The sequence below is a fragment of the Oryx dammah genome, unplaced genomic scaffold (assembly GCF_014754425.2).
Source record: "Oryx dammah isolate SB20612 unplaced genomic scaffold, SCBI_Odam_1.1 HiC_scaffold_22, whole genome shotgun sequence".
In the NCBI taxonomy this organism is placed as follows: domain Eukaryota; kingdom Metazoa; phylum Chordata; class Mammalia; order Artiodactyla; family Bovidae; genus Oryx; species Oryx dammah.
The window spans coordinates 37136324-37155990 of NW_024070206.1; positions in this window are offsets into that span (position 1 = coordinate 37136324).

A 19667-nucleotide genomic window follows, 5' to 3' on the forward strand; every position below is an offset into this window, starting at 1 on the left:
TAAGTTATTTTGTAACTCTTTGTCTTTAGAATATATTGTATAAAAGTTTATGATTAAAATACTATATTCAAAATTTACTTGAATTGACTCTTTCCTCTCCTTTAGTTTTCTTGACATTCTTTTGTATCTTGCTTTTTAAATTAAAAAAAAATCTTGAAATATATCAGCTTGTAGAAAACATGCTTTCTTAATAAATATTTGATGATTGAAATCTGATTGAATATCCTTTCTCAGGGACTTAATGAAAAAATACAGAAAGATGAAATCCAAACATCTTGCACTGGAACACTGAAGAATATTACTTTATTCTCTGCTCTATTCCATAAAAAAACTTCAAGGCAGCTAACACTGTGGGATAAATTTTAAGGGCAAGGTAGTGTCCCCTAAGCTATCAGGTATCCTTTTCTGGGAAAAGGTTTCATTTTGAAACGAATGAATTTTACACTGTTGGGGCTTCATTATCCTAGGTTTTTTCCTTCAAAATATTAAGGCAAATTCTTCAAAATAATTTGTAGGCTACTATGTATAGCTTTAGGCTTGTGTTTAACTTGCATCTTTGCAAGTATCTACCCCCTGAGCAGTGACATCTTTCCTCTTGTCATGAACTGCAGGGCAATCTCAAAACTCTTTTCATGGCTGACTTGCCTACTCTGGGAACTCTATAGGCAGAATTGCTTCACAAGAGCCTCTTCAAGTAGCATTATCCCCTGGGAAAACTTGGACCACTCACAGTTGGGGTGGTTAGAAAAGTAGTGGTAAAACTTGAATCAGTTTTGGATGTGCTTGTTTTGCTTTAGCTTTCAAAGCAAAAGCAGGTGATCTTATCAGTTGCATGCAAAATGTGTATTGACTAACAGGACTGGACAACTGATCACAGTTACTTTAAAACCCTTGTACAGAGCAAGGAACATCACCATAAGTTCTATAATTGCATCTTAATTAACTTTAGAGAGATGAACATCAAGAATTTTAAAGGGCAGTGAAGATCAGGGATGTTTCCCCATCTTGAATATCACTTGGTCAGTCACAGGACATTGGTATTCATGTAATATGAGGATTCCTTTATGCGGGCATAGTCCAAATGCAATACTGAACATTTTCTCTGTGAGATATTCGTAAACAAACACTGTAGTTTAACAATCATAATCAGGCAACAAAATCATGATGGTAGCGATTTTATACTGATGATCAATACAATATTTGTTTGATCTCATATTTTTTCTCTGAAATTTTAGGACTTCAATCCTTCCCCACAACAGTGTATTTTGGTTTCACATACCTTTTGGAAATAAAATCTATAGCACCACTTTTAAGTTGTGCAAATTTGTTCAACTACAGTCAGAATAAAGATATTTATTTGCTAGGCATTTATCAAAGTTAACCTATAAAGCAGTAGTGTGTGAGTGTGTGTGTGTACTTTGCCATGTGCTTTATATTCATCTCATTTACTCTCAAGTTCATTCTCAGATGAGCAATTAGCCTTGGAGAGGTGAAATAACTTGTCCACGGAGTTGGACACATATTAACACAACTCATAAGAGGCTGTATGAAAACAGTGGCAGATTTTATTTTCTTGGGCTCCAAAATTACTGCAGATGGTGACTGCAGCCATGAAATCAAAAGATGCTTGCCCCTTGGAAAAAAAGCTATGACAAATCTAGATAGCATGTTAAAAAACAGATGTCACTTTGCAGGCAAAGGTCTGTATAGTCAAAGCTATGGGTTTTCTAGTAGTCATGTATGGGTGTGAGAGTTGGACCATAAAGAAGGCTGAGCACTGAAGAATTAATGCTTTCGAACTGTGGTGCTAGAGAAGACTCTTGAGAGTCTCTTGGACTGCAAGGATATCAAATCAGTCAATCAAAAAGAAATCAACCGTGAATCTTCACTGAAAAGACTGCTGCTGAAACTCCAATACTTTGGCCACTTGAGGCAAAGAACTGACTCATTGGAAAAGACCCTAATGCCGGGAAAGACTAAAGGCAGGAGAAGGAGGAGACAGAGGATGATGGTTGGATGGTATCACAAATCAATGGACATGACTTTGAGAAAACCCTGGAAGATAGTGGAGGACAGAGGAGCCTGGTGTGCTGCAGTCCGTGGGGTCACAAAGACTTGCACATGACTGAGGGACCAAAAAACAGCAATGAAGATTCTAAAGGCCAGAAGACAGCAACCTGAAAGCCCCAGGCAGGTCAAGCTGTCATATTCTTTAGAATGACATTTTCTGCTCATTATCATTATACAGGTCAAAGGGTAAGTGTCTTTCAAATGTTTATATGTAAATATAGCTAGTCCTCCAACAAAAGTCCTAGTCAAAGCTATGGTTTTTCCAGTAGTCATGTATGGATGTGACAGTTGGACTATAAAGAAAGCTAAGTGCCAAGAATTGATACTTTTGAACTGTGGTGTTGGAGAAGACTCTTGAGAGTCCCTTGGACTGCAAGGAGATCAAACCAGTCCTGACTATTCATTGGAAGGACTGATGCTGAAGCTGAATCTCCAATACTTTGGCCATCTGATGTGAAAACTGATTCATTGGAAAAGACCCTGATGACAGGAAAGATTGAAGGCAGGAGGAGAAGGGGATGACAGAGGATGAATGGTTGAATGGCATCACTGACTCAAAGCACATGAGTTTGAGCAAGTTCTAAGAGTTGGTGATGGACAGGGAGGCCTGGTGTGCTGCAGTCCATGGGGTTGCAAAGAGTCAGACACAACTGAGCAACTGAACTGAACTGAACTGAAGGGGTAAGCTGTGGGAAACTCAGTCTCAATCAGAAGATCATGTAGCTCAGTTTCCTTGACCAAGCATGGAAGAAGAGACCAGTGAAATAACCTAGTTGATGGGAAAGCTGATAGACAAGAAGTAGAGGTGATTCTCTTCCATCTTTTCTTACTAGAAAAGTTTTCTGATGTGTAACATATATATACATATATATATGTGTATATATTCCAAGCAGAATGGAGTCATTTCCCGTACTATAGTTACACGGCTCCTATTATACTTAAACAGCCATATTACAGTAACACCACAAGTCATCATGGTAGTTGTTCATCACCTCTCTTTCTTTTGTTGTGACATTATTTGCTGGAGATAATGACAGAACAAGAACCAGAAGCTAGCACCTATAGCAGTGAAAAGCAGAAAAAAGAATGAGTATTTCTCTTTTCCTTTCCTGAGAACAAAGAAGATAAAGAGAACAGTGAGCAGGCCTGAACATTCTCAGATTTTTTACTTTAACTGCTCCTAACTCTGCATGTCTGTAACTGTTTGCTTTTCTGCCCCCTAACTCTACGGGAGCTACAATTCCCATTTTTTCCTTTGACTCTATGCTCAGTTCAGTTCAGTCACTCAGTCGTGTCCGACTCTTTGCGACCCCATGAACTGCAGCACGCTAGGTCTCCCTGTCCATTACCAACTCCTGGAGTTCACTCAGACTCACATCCATCGAGTCAGTGATGCCAGCCAGCCCTCTCACCCTCTGTTGTCCCCTTCTCCTCCTGCCCCCAATCCCTCCCAGCATCAGAGTCTTTTCCAATGAGTCAACTCTTCACATGAGGTGGCCAAAGTACTGGAGTTTCAGCTTTAGCATCATTCTTTCCAAAGAAATCCCAGGACTGATCTCCTTCAGAATGGACTGGTTGGATCTCCTTGCAGTCCAAGGGACTCTCAAGAGTCTTCTCCAACACCACAGTTCAAAAGCATCAATTCTTTGGCGCTCAGCCTTCTTCACAGTCCAACTCTCACATCCATACATGACCACAGGAAAAACCATAACTTTGACTAGACAGACCTTTGTTGGCAAAGTAATGTCTCTGCTTTTCAATATGCTATCTAGGTTGGTCATAACTTTTCTTCCAAGGAGTAAGCATCTTTTAATTTCATGGCTGCAGTCACCATCTGCAGTGATTTTGGAGCCCAGAAAAATAAAGTCTGACACTGTTTCCCCATCTATTTCCCATGAAATGATGGGACCAGATGCCATGATCTTCATTTTCTGAATGTTAAGCTTTAAGCCAACTTTTTCACTCTCCTCTTTCACTTTCATCAAGAGGCTTTTTAGTTCCTCTTCACTTTCTGCCATAAAGGTGGTGTCATCTGCATATCTGAGGTTATTGATATTTTTCCTGGCAATCTTGATTCAGGCTTGTGCTTCTTCCAGCCCAGCATTTCTCATGATGTACTCTGCATATAAGTTAAATAAGCAGGGTGACAATATACAGCCTCGACATACTACTTTTCTGATTTGAAACCAGTCTGTTGTTCCATGTCCAGTTCTAACTGTTGCTTCCTGACCTGCATATAGGTTTCTCAAGAGGCAGGTCAGGTGGTCTGGTATTCCCATCTCTTTCAGAATTTTCCACAGTTTATTGTGATCCACACAGTCAAAGGCTTTGGCATAGTCAATAAAGCAGAAATAGATGTTTTTCTGGAACTCTCTTGCTTTTTCCATGATCCAGCGGATGTTGGCAATTTGATCTCTGGTTCCTCTGCCTTTTCTAAAACCAGCTTGAACATCTGGAAGTTCACGGTTCACGTATTGCTGAAGCCTGGTTTGGAGAATTTTGAGCATTACTTTACTAGCATGTGAGATGAGTGCAATTGTGCAGTAGTTTGAGCATTCTTTGGCATTGCCTTTCTTTGGGATTGGAATGAAAACTGACCTTTTCCAGTCCTGTGGCCACTGCTGAGTTTTCCAAATTTGCTGGCATATTGAGTGCAGCACTTTAACAGCATCATCTTTCAGGATTTGAAATAGCTCAACTGGAATTCCATCACCTCCATTACCTTTGTTCATACTGATGCTTTCTAAGGTGCACTTGAGTTCACATTCCAGGATGCCTGGCTCTAGGTGAGTGATCACACCATCGTGATTATCTTGGTCTTGAAGATCTTTTTTGTACAGTTCTTCTGTGTATTCTTGCCACCTCTTCAATATCTTCTGCTTCTGTTAGGTCCATACCATTTCTGTCCTTTATTGAGCCCATCTTTGCAACACTTGGTATCTCTAATTTTCTTTAAGAGATCTCTAGTCTTTCCCATTCTGTTGTTTTCCTCTATTTCTTTGCATTGATCGCTGAGGAAGGCTTTCTTATCTCTTCTTGCTATTCTTTGGAACTCTGCATTCAGATGCTTATATCTTTCCTTTTCTCCTTTGCTTTTCACTTCTCTTCTTTTCACAGCTATTTATAAGGCCTCCTCAGACAGCCATTTTGCTTTTTTGCATTTCTTTTCCATGGGCATGGTCTTGATCCCTGTCTCCTGTACAATGTCACGAACCTGCATCCATAGTTCATCAGGCACTCTATCTATCAGATCTAGTCCCTTAAATCTATTTCTCATTTCCACCATATAATCATAAGCAATTTGATTTAGGTCATATCTGACTGGTCTAGTGGTTTTCCCTACTTTCTTCAATTTAAGTCTGAATTTGGCAATCAGGAGTTCATGGTCTGAGCCACAGTCAGCTCCTGGTCTTGTTTTTGTTGACTGTATAGAGCTTCTCCATGTTTGGCTGCAAAGAATATAATCAATCTGATTTCGGTGTTGACCATCTGGTGATGTCCATGTGTAGAGTCTTCTCTTGTGTTATTGGAAGAGGGTGTTTGCTGTGACTCTATGCTAAATACATGCTATATCTGGTGTTTACCCTTACAACACCCTTCCCCTTACATATCAGAAAGAAGGCTGCAGAGCCCCCAACTGCCAGACTCAATCACTGGCTTACTGACACCAGTCCACGACTGTCTCTGAAACAATGCGAGAGGAAGAAATCAAGATCCTATCACCTTTGTTCCTCATCACCGACTCCTGACTGCAAGCCCTTGCCTTAAAGAAGCCCCTAGATTCATGGAGGGGGTGCACAGTTCTTGAGGCATGAGCTTATTGTCTTCCCCTCTCCACTGGCTGAGAATTAAAGCTACCTTTCTGTTTCCTCCAAACTCACTCTATTTTTTTATTTGACTTCGGTGGGCAGAAAAGGCCAAGATTTTGGCCAGCGACACACCTAGTACAATGTCTGAGACACACACCTAAAAAGCTATCTTCGAGTTGGAGCAAGTGCTTGGGGCAATGGGAAGATGTTATCCAACATTTGATAGCAGGAAATCCAGCCAGACAGATTAAGTTCTTTAAGGAGTGTAATGACGGGCAGCAAGTAGCAATCCTGGCAGTTGGTCTCTTTCAAGAATTCAAAGTAGGACTGTGGTTTCTTTGAAGGAATGGTGATAGATTAGCTATCAAATGAAAGACAGTCTCTAGCTAAGAGGAACGGAGGAGGTGGGAAGTCTACAGGGGAAGGAATTCAGACACAGGATAAAAAAATGGAGACTCAGTCGGGGAGCTTGGTTCTTTTCAAAGCAGAAGTCCAGGGAGACAGGTCCTAGAAAAACTAGCAGTGAGGCTGCGTTAATGCTGTAATGACTGAGGACACATGCTGATGACATGACAAGAAATCCAGTATTGTCATAAAATGCCCTGGGTGAAGATAAGATTGCCCCCCAAATCCTGGGCATATTCAAGCCTGCGATTTTGGGGAGTATGTGCAAGCTAAGTTGCTTCGGTCCTGACTCTTGGCAACCCTATGGACCGTAGCCTGCCAGGCTCCTTTGTCCATGGGTTTCTCCAGGTGAGAATCCTGGAGTGGATTGCCTTGCCCTCCTCCAGGGCATCTTCCCGACCTAGGGATCGACCCTCCTCTCTTACCTTCTCCTGCACCAGTAGGCAGGTTCTTTACCACATGTGGCTCAACTGATAAAGAATCCTCCTGCAATGCGGGAGACCTGGGTTCAATCCCTGGGTTGGGGAGATCCCCTGGAGAAGGAAAAGGCTACCCACTCCAGAACTGTGGCCTGGAGAATTCCGTGGCTGTATAGTCCATGGGGTTGCAAAGTGGCGGACATGATTGAGTGACTTTCACTCACTCACTCTTTACCACTAGCGCCACCTGGAGCAAGATTGCTTAACAACACGTCAGACAACATTAAAGAATCAGGAAATAAAGAGATACCCAGAAAGAAGAATTTATGGTGGAGGAAGGGATGGGAGACAGCTCCTTCTACCTCCAGGCTCTGGAATCTAAAGTCAGCACTTCCTAAACTCAGAGGGGAAATTCAGGCCCATTGACCCTTGTACTTCTATCAACAGTACTGAGTGGTCTTTTGAATTGATCATGTCAATTTCTAAATGTCATGTCTAATGAAAAACTGGAGATTCTGCTATAGATTCCTAAGGGGAATCAAGAAAGACATAGTATTGGTTTGGGGACTATTCACTAAAGTATCCCAGCAGCAAAACCCCAAAGAAACACAGCTGGAATCGTTTTATGAATTGCAGGCAAATTTTAAGATTGAATTCAGTCAGGACAACTGGTTTTTAAGTATGTCCTTTTCTCTTTCTCCTATTTGATATTACCAACATGAAGTCTTTTGAAATTTCAATAATTTAAATGTAATTTAATTTATTTAATGACATTGTTTAATATTTTGAGAATATAAGAATAGCTTTTGAGCAGTGGGAGAGGCTTGTGGAGGCAGGATGATGCTTGGCCTCCAAGGGGAATGAAGGTGCCTTCCATCTCTCCAGGGTGGCTCTGGCTGATGCCACTGGAGTCTCTTTGAAAGGCTTTCTGTTTCAAGTTCCCACAGTTGAATGCAAGGGGTGTGTGTGTGTGTGTGTGTGTGTGTGTGTGTGTGTGTGTCTCAGTCACGTCCAACTCTTTGCGACCCCATGGACTGTAGCTCACCAGGCTTCTCTGTCCATGAAATTCTCCAGGCATGAATACTGGAGTGGGTAGACACATTCCCCTCTCTAGGGGATCTTCCCAACCCAGGGATTGAATGCAAAAGGGACGGTATGCCAAATGCCATTCAGGAAATGTAAACTGTATTAAAATAGGCAGAAATCAAATAGTATTAAATATAGTCCCCCTGCCCTCAAAATGCTAGTATTTAAGTAAAGTTGGAATCTGGAAAACAGATTGGACAGTCATAACTCCATAGCTTGGTAAAGACCTCCACAGCTTACTTTTGGCAAAAACACTGAATCAGATTCAACTCTGAATCATTTTCAACTTAAAAAAAAAAAGAAAAGAAAACCAAGTCTTTCTCTTTCATGTAGTTTATGAAGTTAAAATTTTGGTACATAGAGTCAAATAGAGGACTTTAAATTTATTCCTATTTAATATGATCTTGTGATTTTGAACTAGACTAAGTTTCCAGGATGTTCAAAATTTTCTGAATACTGATTCAACCATCTAGTATATTCTCTGTTTCTCCCAGCTCTGTGCCTTTGGCAAATGTAACAATTATGCTGTTGACTCCTTCATCCAGATAATTGATTGAAAGTGTGGAGAGGACAGAGTTTAAAGACAAAGCTGTCCAAGCCTTCATTTTCTGTGGGCTGATATCAATTAACAGGGAATTGGGAGGAAAACAACTTTTACAGAATATCTACCATGTATGTGAGACTATAAATGATTCCTTGACTATATTAGCACATTTAATCTTTAATTCTAGTAACACAGCTAGAAAGTACAGAAGTTGATTTTTGACTCTACATCTGTCTAACTTCTTGCTCTTACTAGTTAGTAAACCTTCTTACCTCCAGTTAATCAAAGCTTTTACTTGCTTGTAAAACTTCTTGCTGATTTGCCAAACTGCATTTGTCTTCCAGCCCACATTTTGTATCTTGTCCACAGAATACCACGATAGGCCTTATTAAACATGTGGCTGAAATTAAAATACTCTATGTGAATGTCCCCAGTCGTATTGAGAATAAGATAGTATCAGGTGTGGTAGTAACGTCCCTGTGGTAGCAGCTCAAATGGTAAAGAATCTGCCTCCAGTGCAGGAAACCTGGGTTGGGAAGTTCCCCCAGAGAAGATAATGGCAATCCACTTCACTATTCTTGCCTGGACAATCCCTATGGACAGAGGAGCCTGGTGGGCTACAATCCATGGGGTCACAAAGAGTTGGACACAACTGAGTGGCTAACAATCACAATCAAATTAGGTGTGGTGGTAAATTAGCTAAAAGAGGACAGTTGGAAGTGATAGAGTTTGATTTTTTTTTACAAAAGGTAGTACTTATATTTGGTTAGTTCCTTTTTGATAAGAAATATATTGCATATGACACAAATATTAGAGTAAATAGAATGTGGTTTTTCATAATTTTTGTAGTATCATGTCTCTATGATTTATTTCTACAGTTGCTTTCTTTTTCAGAGTTTGGGAGGGCTGGTCCTAAGACGGCGGAGGAATAGGACGGGGAGACCACTGTCTCCCCCACAAATTCATCAAAAGATCATTTGAATGCTGAGCAACTGCCACAAAACAACTTCTGAACGCTGGCGGAGGACACCAGGCACCCAGAAAGGCAGCCCATTCCTCTCTTCGAAAGGAGATAGGACAAAATATAGAAGATAAAAAGAGAGACAAAAGAGTTAAGGATGGAGACCTGTCCTGGGGAGGGAGTTGTGAAGGAGAAGAAGTTTCCAAACAGCAGGAAACCCTCTCAACAGTGGGTCTGTGGGGAGTTTTGGAAACTCAGAGGGCAACATAACCAGGAGGAAAAAAAAACAACCACAGAATAGGGTTTGGAAATTAAGGATCGAGTTGTAATGAGAATTCTGTGACATCTGAGGATGTTCTCCTCAATACTGCTAGCTGTAGTGCTAACAGGAAAAATAACCGCATTTAAATACTTATTCTCTATCAGACGTTGTGTAAAGTGCTTTACATGTATTAGGTATCATCTCACTTAAACACAACAACACTTTGAAATGCTTCCTATTATTACCTTCATTTTATAAATTAGAAAACAGACTAAGATGCTATGTGCTCGAGAGCTGTGGATTGAACCCAGGGAGATGGGCCCCTCCAGTGCCCTTGGCTTCAGCCACTGCTGGGAGAGAATTCTCTAAGGATCTCTTGTATTTCTGTTTGTACTGTGAACAGAGGAACAGACTGCCCTATTCTGAGTGATCTTTACGAGGAGTTTAAATAATGAATAACCTTAGGAGATACTGTCCAGTATAATAATAATATGGGTTTCCCTGGTGGCTAAGACCATAAAGGATCTGCCTATAATGCAGGAGACCCGGGTTCAATCCCTGGATTGGGAAGACACCCTGGAGAAGGGAATGCCTACCCACTCCAGTAATCTTGCCTGGAAAATCCCATGGACAGAGGAGCTTGGTGGGCTTTAGTCCATGGGGTCACAAGAGTTGGACACAATTTAGAAACTAAGCTACCAGATAATAAGATAATGTCTCATAATAATTTATCTTATATTTTATAATAAGAAGATAGTGTCTCTCTCTGGGCCAGAGGTTAAAAAGGCTTACTGTCCGCTATAGAAGATGTAGATTCCCTAACCTCAGGATTCCTCTCCTGTAATGCAACTCACTGTGTGTGCAGACATCACTTGGCCCTCATTAATCACCTTCTGGGAATGATAGTAGGGTAACTGGTACAAATGTGGATCCTCTGGCTACTGCTATTGCAGACAAAATTCTTTGTCTTTCTCCCAAGTTGCTCATGTCTTTTTCTATGAATCTGTGGTGGGCTCACTTGTTATCTTGTGATTAGGATAAAAATCTCAGACCCTTCATGGTTCTTGACTGTCTCTATTCAAGAGTATGTGATTATCTCCTCCATAGCCCAGCAACACTACCCCCCAACCCCTCCCCCCACAAAAAAGTGACCTTATAAGAGAGGACTAATTGATTTCCAATGATCCAAACATCTTTGATGATATATTGGGTTGATCAAAAATTTGTTCAGGCTTTTCCATAACATCTTCCATAAAATTCTGAGTGAATTTTTTGGCTAACTCAATACTTCCAGGTAATAAACCCCAGGTAGTGGCTTCTCTTCTCCTTCTCTTAGATAACAAATCAAGCATATGAGAATCTGACTCTCCTTTGTTCTTGTTCAGTCACCCAGTCGTGTCTGACTCTTTGCAACCCCATGGACTGCAGCATGCCTGGCTTCACTGTCCTTCACTATCTTCTGGAGTTTGCTTAAACTCATGTCTATTGAGTCAATGATGCCATTCAACCATCTTATTCTCTGTCACCCTCTTCTCCTCTCCTTAGGTAACCTAAAAGTATAGCTTGGATTAAGAATATCTTGAAGCAGAGCTTCCACTTTAAGATGGCAGAATAGAAGGATACTTTCCTGGGTTGCCTTGCTTGGTGCCCTTAAGAATATGAACTCATTTTGATCAAAAAAAATAATAATAAACATGGAGAAAAATCATTCAGTCTGGGTTTGTTGTAATTGTAGAGCTTGATATGCCTCTAACAACAGCAGACTGTTCTAGTGTCAAGAGGTACAGGATTTCAGGAAAAGAGCTGCTCTGGAATGAATAACACTTACTTCAGAAAATCTTAGAGATTTATTGCTGAAGCTATGCTTTTAGTTTGTTCAGAAAAAGTGATCAGTAGAGTGTACAAAGGATGATTATTTTATTTTTACATAATGATTAGAATACTGTGCATTTTCAAGTTTGGGATAGAAGAATTTGGGTTTTCAGTAGTTTTCAGTAGATTTTAGGAGTGTTTTCCTAGGTTGCATGCAAGAGTTATAACTCTTGAAAGGTTGAACCCAAAGGTTTTATTCAAACTATTTAAAATTTCATGCACATATCTAATCTCTCCCAAATTTTCTGCTTAGCTTACTTGGGACACTGTGTAAAAAATAGCCAAAGTATGCAGGCTCCCAGGCAGGGTCTGGTCAGTGGTGCGTTGGAGCACAGATTTCAAATATGGGTGCATGGATTTCCTTCTTTCTAATTTTGCAATCAAATTAATAGTGATGGATGCAGAGAATGAGCTGGTAGATGGCTAGGAATAATGGAAATATTGGCTGCAGCTGGGCTGTCCTGGCTGATTTGCTGTAGAACCACAGACCAGCGAGCTTCAGAATTTCCTAGAGAGCTTGCTGTTTTTGTCTCACACCCCACCTCTAGAGTGTCTGGGGTGGGCCTGAGAACTTCATTGCTGTTAATAGTAATTAGTTCCTAGATAGTGCTGATACTGCTGGTTTGAGGAACACACTTTGAGAACAATTGTCTTACACATTTTCTGAGGGACAAACAGTGCCTCTGGTCTAAGATGGAGGAGGGAAGAACTCATTAGAAAGATTAGTCTTATAGAAAAACCTGAATGAATATTTTGGCCAATGCAATGTTTAGTTTTTTTTTTTCATATTTGCCTTGTCCTTGCGTGCCTGCTTAGTCATGTCCAACTCTTTGCAACCCCATAGACTGTAGCCCACCAGGCTCCTCTGTCCATGGAATTCTCCAGGCAAGAATACTGGAGTGGGTTGCCATGCCCTTCTGCAGAGGATCTTCCTGACCCAGGATTCAAACATGCATCTTCTGCATTGGCAGGCAGATTCTTTACCAACTACGCCCCCTGAGACATATATTTGCCTGAGGAAAGATATCAACTGTAGTTTCCCAGGGGACTTTCCTTCTGCTGCTGCTAAGTCACTTCAGTTGTGTCCGACTCTGTGTGACCCCATAGACGGCAGCCCACCAGGCTCCCCCATCCCTGGGATTCTCCAGGCAAGAACACTGGAGTGGACTGCCATTTCCTTCTCCAGTGCATGAAAGTGAAAAGTGAAAGGGACATCGCTCAGTCGTGTCCGACTCTTCGCGACCCCATGGACCACAGCCTACCAGGCTCCTCTGTCCATGGGATTTTCCAGGCAAGAGTACTGGAGTGGGGTGCCATCGCCTTTTTCCTTCTACTTCATGCTGATTTTTGTTTTCCATTATATTTTTCGAAATGATAGTGAAATCCTGCATAACATATACTGACTTTAGTTGCAACTGTTCATTCCTTTTTTTCTGCTTTTCTTCCATCACCTTTTTCCTTCACATGTGAAGCCACACATACTCATCGTTAGGTGATTTTTCTGGACAAAATAAATGCCTATGATGGAAAACTATTCTGAACTGCGAACAAGTGACCACTTGAATTTCTTGTGGAGAAGGAAGGAAACTGTCTCCCTTCTTAGTCTTTATTTGTTGAATTTCTGAGTGTTGTATGTCAACAAATTGCATGGTGTTTAAAGCCAAGCTCCCATCTGGATTCGTACTTCTAGCAAGTATTTGCTTTTTCTATAATAACAGTCTTCTACTTGGCTGTTGTATGTTTTTCTCATCATGATGAGAAAAGTTTTCATCCCAATGTAGCCATATTAGTCACATTTGAAATTTGTCATATGAGTCTCAGTAGATTGTAAGTCCCCTACATACGAATAAGTTCCATTCTGAGAACACATTTGTAAGTACAGTTTGTTCGTAAGTCTAACAAAGTTAGCCTAGGTACGCTACTAACACAATTGCCTATATAGTACAACAGTAGGTTTATAATATAATATTTTTTCCACAAATAATACATAAAAACAAACAAAAAAGAAAACATTTTTATCTTGCCTACAGTACCTTGAAAAGTACAGTAATATAGTACAACAGCTGGCATGCAGGGAGGGGCTGGCATCAAGAACCAGCCAAGAAGTTACTGACTGGAGGAGAGTGAGGAGGTGGGAGGTGGTAGAGCTGAAGAATTGTCAGCAATAGGAGATGGAGGGCAAGCTGCAATTTCACTCTTGCTTGATGTTGATGGCACAAGTTCTGGTTCCTTGTTGGAACCAGATGCACGTTCCCATCTTTGAAAGTTTGCAGCTTGAAGGTTCATATGTAGGGGACTTATTGTATTCTTATTTATTTTTTATTGAAGTACAGTTGATTTACCATGCTGTGTTACTTTCTGGTGTACAGCAAGGAGATTCAGTTTTATATAGATATATATAAACCCACCTTTTCACTTAATTATCCTGTATGCTTAATCTTGCTGAGTTTTATTTTCCTAATCTATAAAATAGTCATGAAATGTCTATTTCACAGGGTTTTGATAATTAAGTGAGTTAATAGATGTAAAGAACATGTCAATAAAGGTGCCTATTATAAATGAATTACTGGTATTTAGGATGGGATATTTGGAAGAACCATTGTTAAAGATATTTGAAATTGGATGAGAGAATATTTTGTATGTGATGAGTGAATTGGGGCCAAAGGATGAAAATTATACTAGGGAGAATTACAGTCAGTGAATATAAGGATGAACCCTCCAAGAACCAAAGCTAGGCAAGCAATGGGATGGGCTTCCACATGAGGCAGTGAGTTACCTAACCCAGAAAATATTCAGAGAGAGGCTGCAGAATTTGGATCAGATTGTGCAAAATGATTCCAACTTTAGACAGGAGGTTGAAGTCTATAGTATCAGAAATGCCTCAAATTCAGTTATACTATGAACTCACCCCAGTGTCTTACGGAAAAGCACCCTCTGTGCTCCTATTTCATTTACATGACCGCCGGTGATGACTCTGGGATTCCAAAGAATTTAGATTTCCATTAAGATGCAACGGGTTTCAGAAGAAAACTCATCAGTGTCAGTGTTTAAAAACCAACAAACAAAATGAGACAACAGGTATCCATTTCTTTTATTTGCTTTAAAAAGAGTAATAGGTGCTTTGCTTACCCAAGGGCTCAAGTGTTGAACACACCCAGTTAAGCAGTCTAAGGTTGACAGGTCTAACAAGAGCACTTTTTCTGAAAAAGCACATCAGAACATGGCAACTGAGTCTGGCAGCCCCGGGAAGAAGCACATTACTGTGGCTGGAGGTTTCTGGTACAGTGATCAGCAGTGAAATGATTAACAGTGTTGGCATTTAAGTGATCATAATTAGGTTTCAAAGTTAACAGCCCATTGAGATAAATAGTGGAAGTTCACACCTCTCTCAGTGCTATTGTTTATCAGGCTGTCAAGTTGCAGATTCAGGAAGACAACATTAATGTGGCTTTGGACACTAATTGCCCAAAGCCAAGTTACATCCACCTGGGAGGGTCCTTTGGGCATTTGTTCAACTAAAATGTCAGGCGATAGGCAGTGCTGGGGTTTTGCACTGCCTACCAGCATAAAACGTTGCATTGATATTTTGATGCATAGAAGACAAATGATACGAAAATATGTTGTAATGTTTGAGAGGAATCTCCTTGTTTCATGGTGTATTTTCCTCAGTTTCTCCTCTCCAATAATAGTGAAACTACTCACTTAGACAAAATGGTTTCTGAGAGAAATTTAATGATTTAAGCAACAACAGCAAAATCCTTTACTCACATGAATTAGATTTCTTAATGTTATTGTCCACAAGGAGTTATAGGCACATTCCATCAATAGAAAGACGTGGTGAGCATAATTAAATGAATTTTCATAAAATTCTGAACTATTTGTTCACAATTCAGTTTCCACGCATGATTGCATGCTGCCCAAGTGTCAATAAGGGTAGAGATTGTACAGTTTCAGTTTGCAAAGGATTGATTTTCTATTTTCAAAAGACCTTCAGTAATTAAAGACAGAAAAACTGGGGAAAAAGAGCCCCTAAGGCATAAAAAAGAATAGCATTGGTTGTCTTCATGACATAAACTTTCTTAAAAGATCAAAATCATTGGTAGTTCATTATCATCGTCAACATGAAATAATTATTGAACTAGTTAAAAAATTACACCATCAAATAAGCCAAAGGAAAACTAAAGTTTAAAACTTTCCACTTCTTACCGTTTCACCTTGAACAGCATTTTCCTTTTTTTTTTTGCTTTTTTTCCCCATCCCTCTACTGACAAGTTAGAAAATGGTTCACGGCATGCCCTTTAGCTAAGGCTACCATGGGGCTTGACCAAAGATGGGGGGTGGGGGAGTCCCAGGCTTGAAAAGCCAGGAGAAAAGGAAAAAGAAGAGAGGAAAAGAGAGGTAGAGGGACTTCCCTGGCAGTCCAGTGGTTAAGATTTCACCTTCCAATGCAGGGTGTGCAAGTTTGATCCCTGGTCAGGGAACTAAAATCCCACATGCTTCATGGCCAAAAAACCAAATATAAAATAGAAACAATATTGTAAAAAATTCAATAAGGACTTTAAAAATGGTCCACATCAAAAAAAAAAAAAAAAGAGAGAGAGAGAGAGAAAGAGGTAGAAAAGCAGAGTGGAAGAGAAGCTCAGGAGAAAGAATATAGAAGAAGGGATTAAAAGCAGCCACAGTGGAGAACAAGGAGGGATCTCCGTTAGCTCAGGTGCTGGGCCTCTTGTTTTCCTATGTCTCAGAAATAGTCGTCTCACTTCTGCTGCCTTCAAGGAGCTCTTCTCTGGGAAGCGTTTCATGAAAAGAATTACACCAGAAAGAAATGGCTCTACTCTTTCTGAGAGAATAGGAGGTGTTTTCATTTCTTACCATTTTCCAACTGTTACGCGCTGCTCTGAAGTCGGTCAGTGGAGGCTATTTACACAGACAATTAAATCAGGGTGGGCTGTCCGGGACACTCAGATTCACACTGGCATCTCTTGTCTTGTGACTGGGAAAGAATCATGTTTTCTTGTTTGTGGAAATAGGAGTAGACTATGAACTCCCTGAGGCCAGGGGTTGTGCCTTATTAATTTTAATATCCTCCATCTAAGCTCAATGCCTGGTACGTGGATTCTTTTAAAGGGTAAATGAAGAATTTATGACAGATTTTCCCTGGTGGCTCAGATGGTAAAGAATCTGCCTGCAGTGTGGGAGACCTGGGTTTGGTGTCTGGGTTGGGGAAGATTCTCTGGAGAAGGAAATTGCAACCCACTCCAGTATTCTTACCTGGAGAATTCCATGGACAGAGAAGCCTGCTAGGCTTCAGTCCATGGGGTTGCAAAGAGTTGGACATGACTGAAGCGACTGACACCTTCTCTTTTTCACTTTAAAATATTTACATTAACCCTCATCTTTCATTAGGAGAGATGAAAAGCCACTGGGTAATTATTATATTAATACTTATACATGTCACTGTATAGTCCATGGGGTCACCAAGAGTTGGACATGACTGAAAGAGCTTCTCTAGTAGCTCAGCTGGTAAAGAATTCTCCTGCGATGCAGGAGACCTGGGTTTGATTCCTGAGTTGGGGAGATCCTGTGGTGAAGGGAAAGGCTACCCACTCTAGTATTCTGGCCTGGAGAAGTTCATGGACTACAGTCCATGAGGTCGCAAAGTTGGACACCACTAAGCAGCTTTCACTTTTACTTTTCATGCATTTCATACCACACTATATATAAAAAATAATTTACTCTTTTTCCCAAAATGCTTCCACAGTACTTTGGGACCCTATTGAATGTCTTGCGATCTGAATGCATGTCTGTGTCTAGAATAGGAAGAAGGTGCACCCACAACATAAGCCATGATGTGATGGTCAGTTTTGTGTGTCAGCTTGCCTAGGATACAGCCAGTTATCCAATCAAGCACTGATCTGTGTTGCAGTGAAGGTATCTTGTAACTGTGACTAAAATATATCCTCAATTACTTCAAGTATGGAAGATTATTTTATATATTCTGGGCAGGCCTAATTCAGTCTGGCTGTTTTTTTTCTTTTTTAATTGGAGTATAATTGCTTTATAATGTTGTGTTAGTTCCTGCTATACAACAAAGTGAATCAGCTATGTGTATATATATATACACACATATACATCTATCTATCTATCTATCTATCTATCTATCTATATATCTCCTCCTTCTTGGACCTCCCTCCCACCCACCACCCCCCATCGCATACATCTAGGTCATCACAGAGCAGCTGAGCTCCCTGGGCTATACAGCAGCTTCCTACTAGCTATCTTTTTACACATAGTAGTGTATATATGTCCAAGCTAATCTCCCAATTCATCCCACCCTGCCATTCCCTCATAGCTGGCTGTACCCTAGCCAAGTTGACACATAAAACTGACCATCACATCATGGCTTATGCTATAGGTATCCACATATCTATGTCTCTATTCCTACCTGGAACTAGGTTCATCAGTACCATTTTTCTAGATTCCACATATTGTGTTAATATACGACATTTGTTTTTCTCTTTCTGACTTACTTCACTCTGTATGACAGACTCTAGGTCCATCCACATCTCTGCAAATGACCCAATTTCATTCCTATTATGGCTGAGTAATATTCCATTGTACCACAACTTCTTTATCCATTCATCTGTCGATGGACATTTAGGTTGTCTGTAAATTGTAAATAGTACTGCAATGAACAGTGGGGTACCTGTGTCTTTTTGAATGATGGTTTGCTCAGGGCATATTCTCAGTAGTGGGATTTCTGAGTCATATGGTTGCCAGGAGCCAGCGTGAGGAATCCTGCCCATGGCAAAGGTTATGAGGAAGGAAGCCAGACAAAACGCAAAGGCGTGATCCATCTTCAGGGGTTCCCCCTGGGTTTTCCTGAACATCTACCCCCCAAAACCAGAGTCTGCCTGCCTTATTGTACTGTGCTTTCCACTCTTCTGACATTCTCTGGAAAAAAGTTAACTCAGGACTTCAGTCTCCTGCATATGAAAGGAATGTTTCAGCTCAAACCCCTCTGATGGCTTTCTAACTTGCCTGACGGGTTCCCCTGGACTTTTACGATTTGTGAATTGCTTATAGCCCCCCAACTGAGAGAGGCACAAAGCTTAAAGCATCTTAAAGATACAGAGCCTTTTCTAAAGAGCTAAAAATTATATTGGTGACGGGTTTTCACTGTTGACTCAATGACTGCTGCCAGGCCTCCATATTCTTTATCTTTTAGACACCTGAAGGATATTAATCAATGTAATTGGGATATAGAAATAGGAATATAGTAGTTTCGATGTTAGCAATACTAGACTTTTGAGTTAATTACTTTTCTCTTTGTTGTAAATCACTGTACTTCTTTCATTGTTATAAATTGTTGTGTCTTTGATATGTAAGAATGTAACTTTATTTAGTGCTTTCTGAGAGTGGCACCAGACTTTGGGAAGAACAACATTTTTAAGACAAGTCTTCTGGTTGACAAAGCCTTATCAGAAAAGGGCCATAAAATGTTAATTGGCCTTCTGGCCAGAAGATGATGTAAATCACCTAAAACTTCTGTATGCAACTAGGTATGCAGAGAGAAAGCCTGGTCTCGATAAGAGTCAGGGCTGCTGACGCTGTATAATTTTATATTATCCATTGATCTCTATGTACAAAAAAAGGTATAAAAAGCCTTTACAACAATAGAGGAGGGGCCAGTCACTGGACTGGTTTCCCCCGTGTCTCTTCTTTACTCTATCTTCAGGCTGAATTCCCATCTGGAGCGGGGAGGCTCACCACGTCTACTTACTTGCCCTGGCTTCTAAGATCCGTGAGAGAGGGAGCCCAAGGCAGGGCACCCTCCAATATTCAAACGGGCACCAGTGGCCCAACGTAGATGGTGCAAACTTCTTGTCCTGAAGTTTTATTGGCTTTCCCCGTAAACCAAGTTATTCAGCCTCTTTTCTCCACTAAATTTTCCTACTACACTATTCTTTCCTAATTTCTTTTATATTTCTAAATAAATAAGTTTTTCCTTGCCACGCCGTCCCTGCTTCGAATTACCCTGGATCCACCGGGGCTGGACACCGGCATATGGCAGTTTCATTTTTAGTTCTTTTAAGGAACTTTCATACTGTTCTCCATAGTGGCTGAGTCAATTTACATTCCTACCAGTCAGGCTTTAAATGCAAAACAGGCTTCCCTGTGGGAGAAGAAATTCCTCTTGCGGATGCGGTTTCAGCTCCTGCCTGAAGGTTCCAGCCTG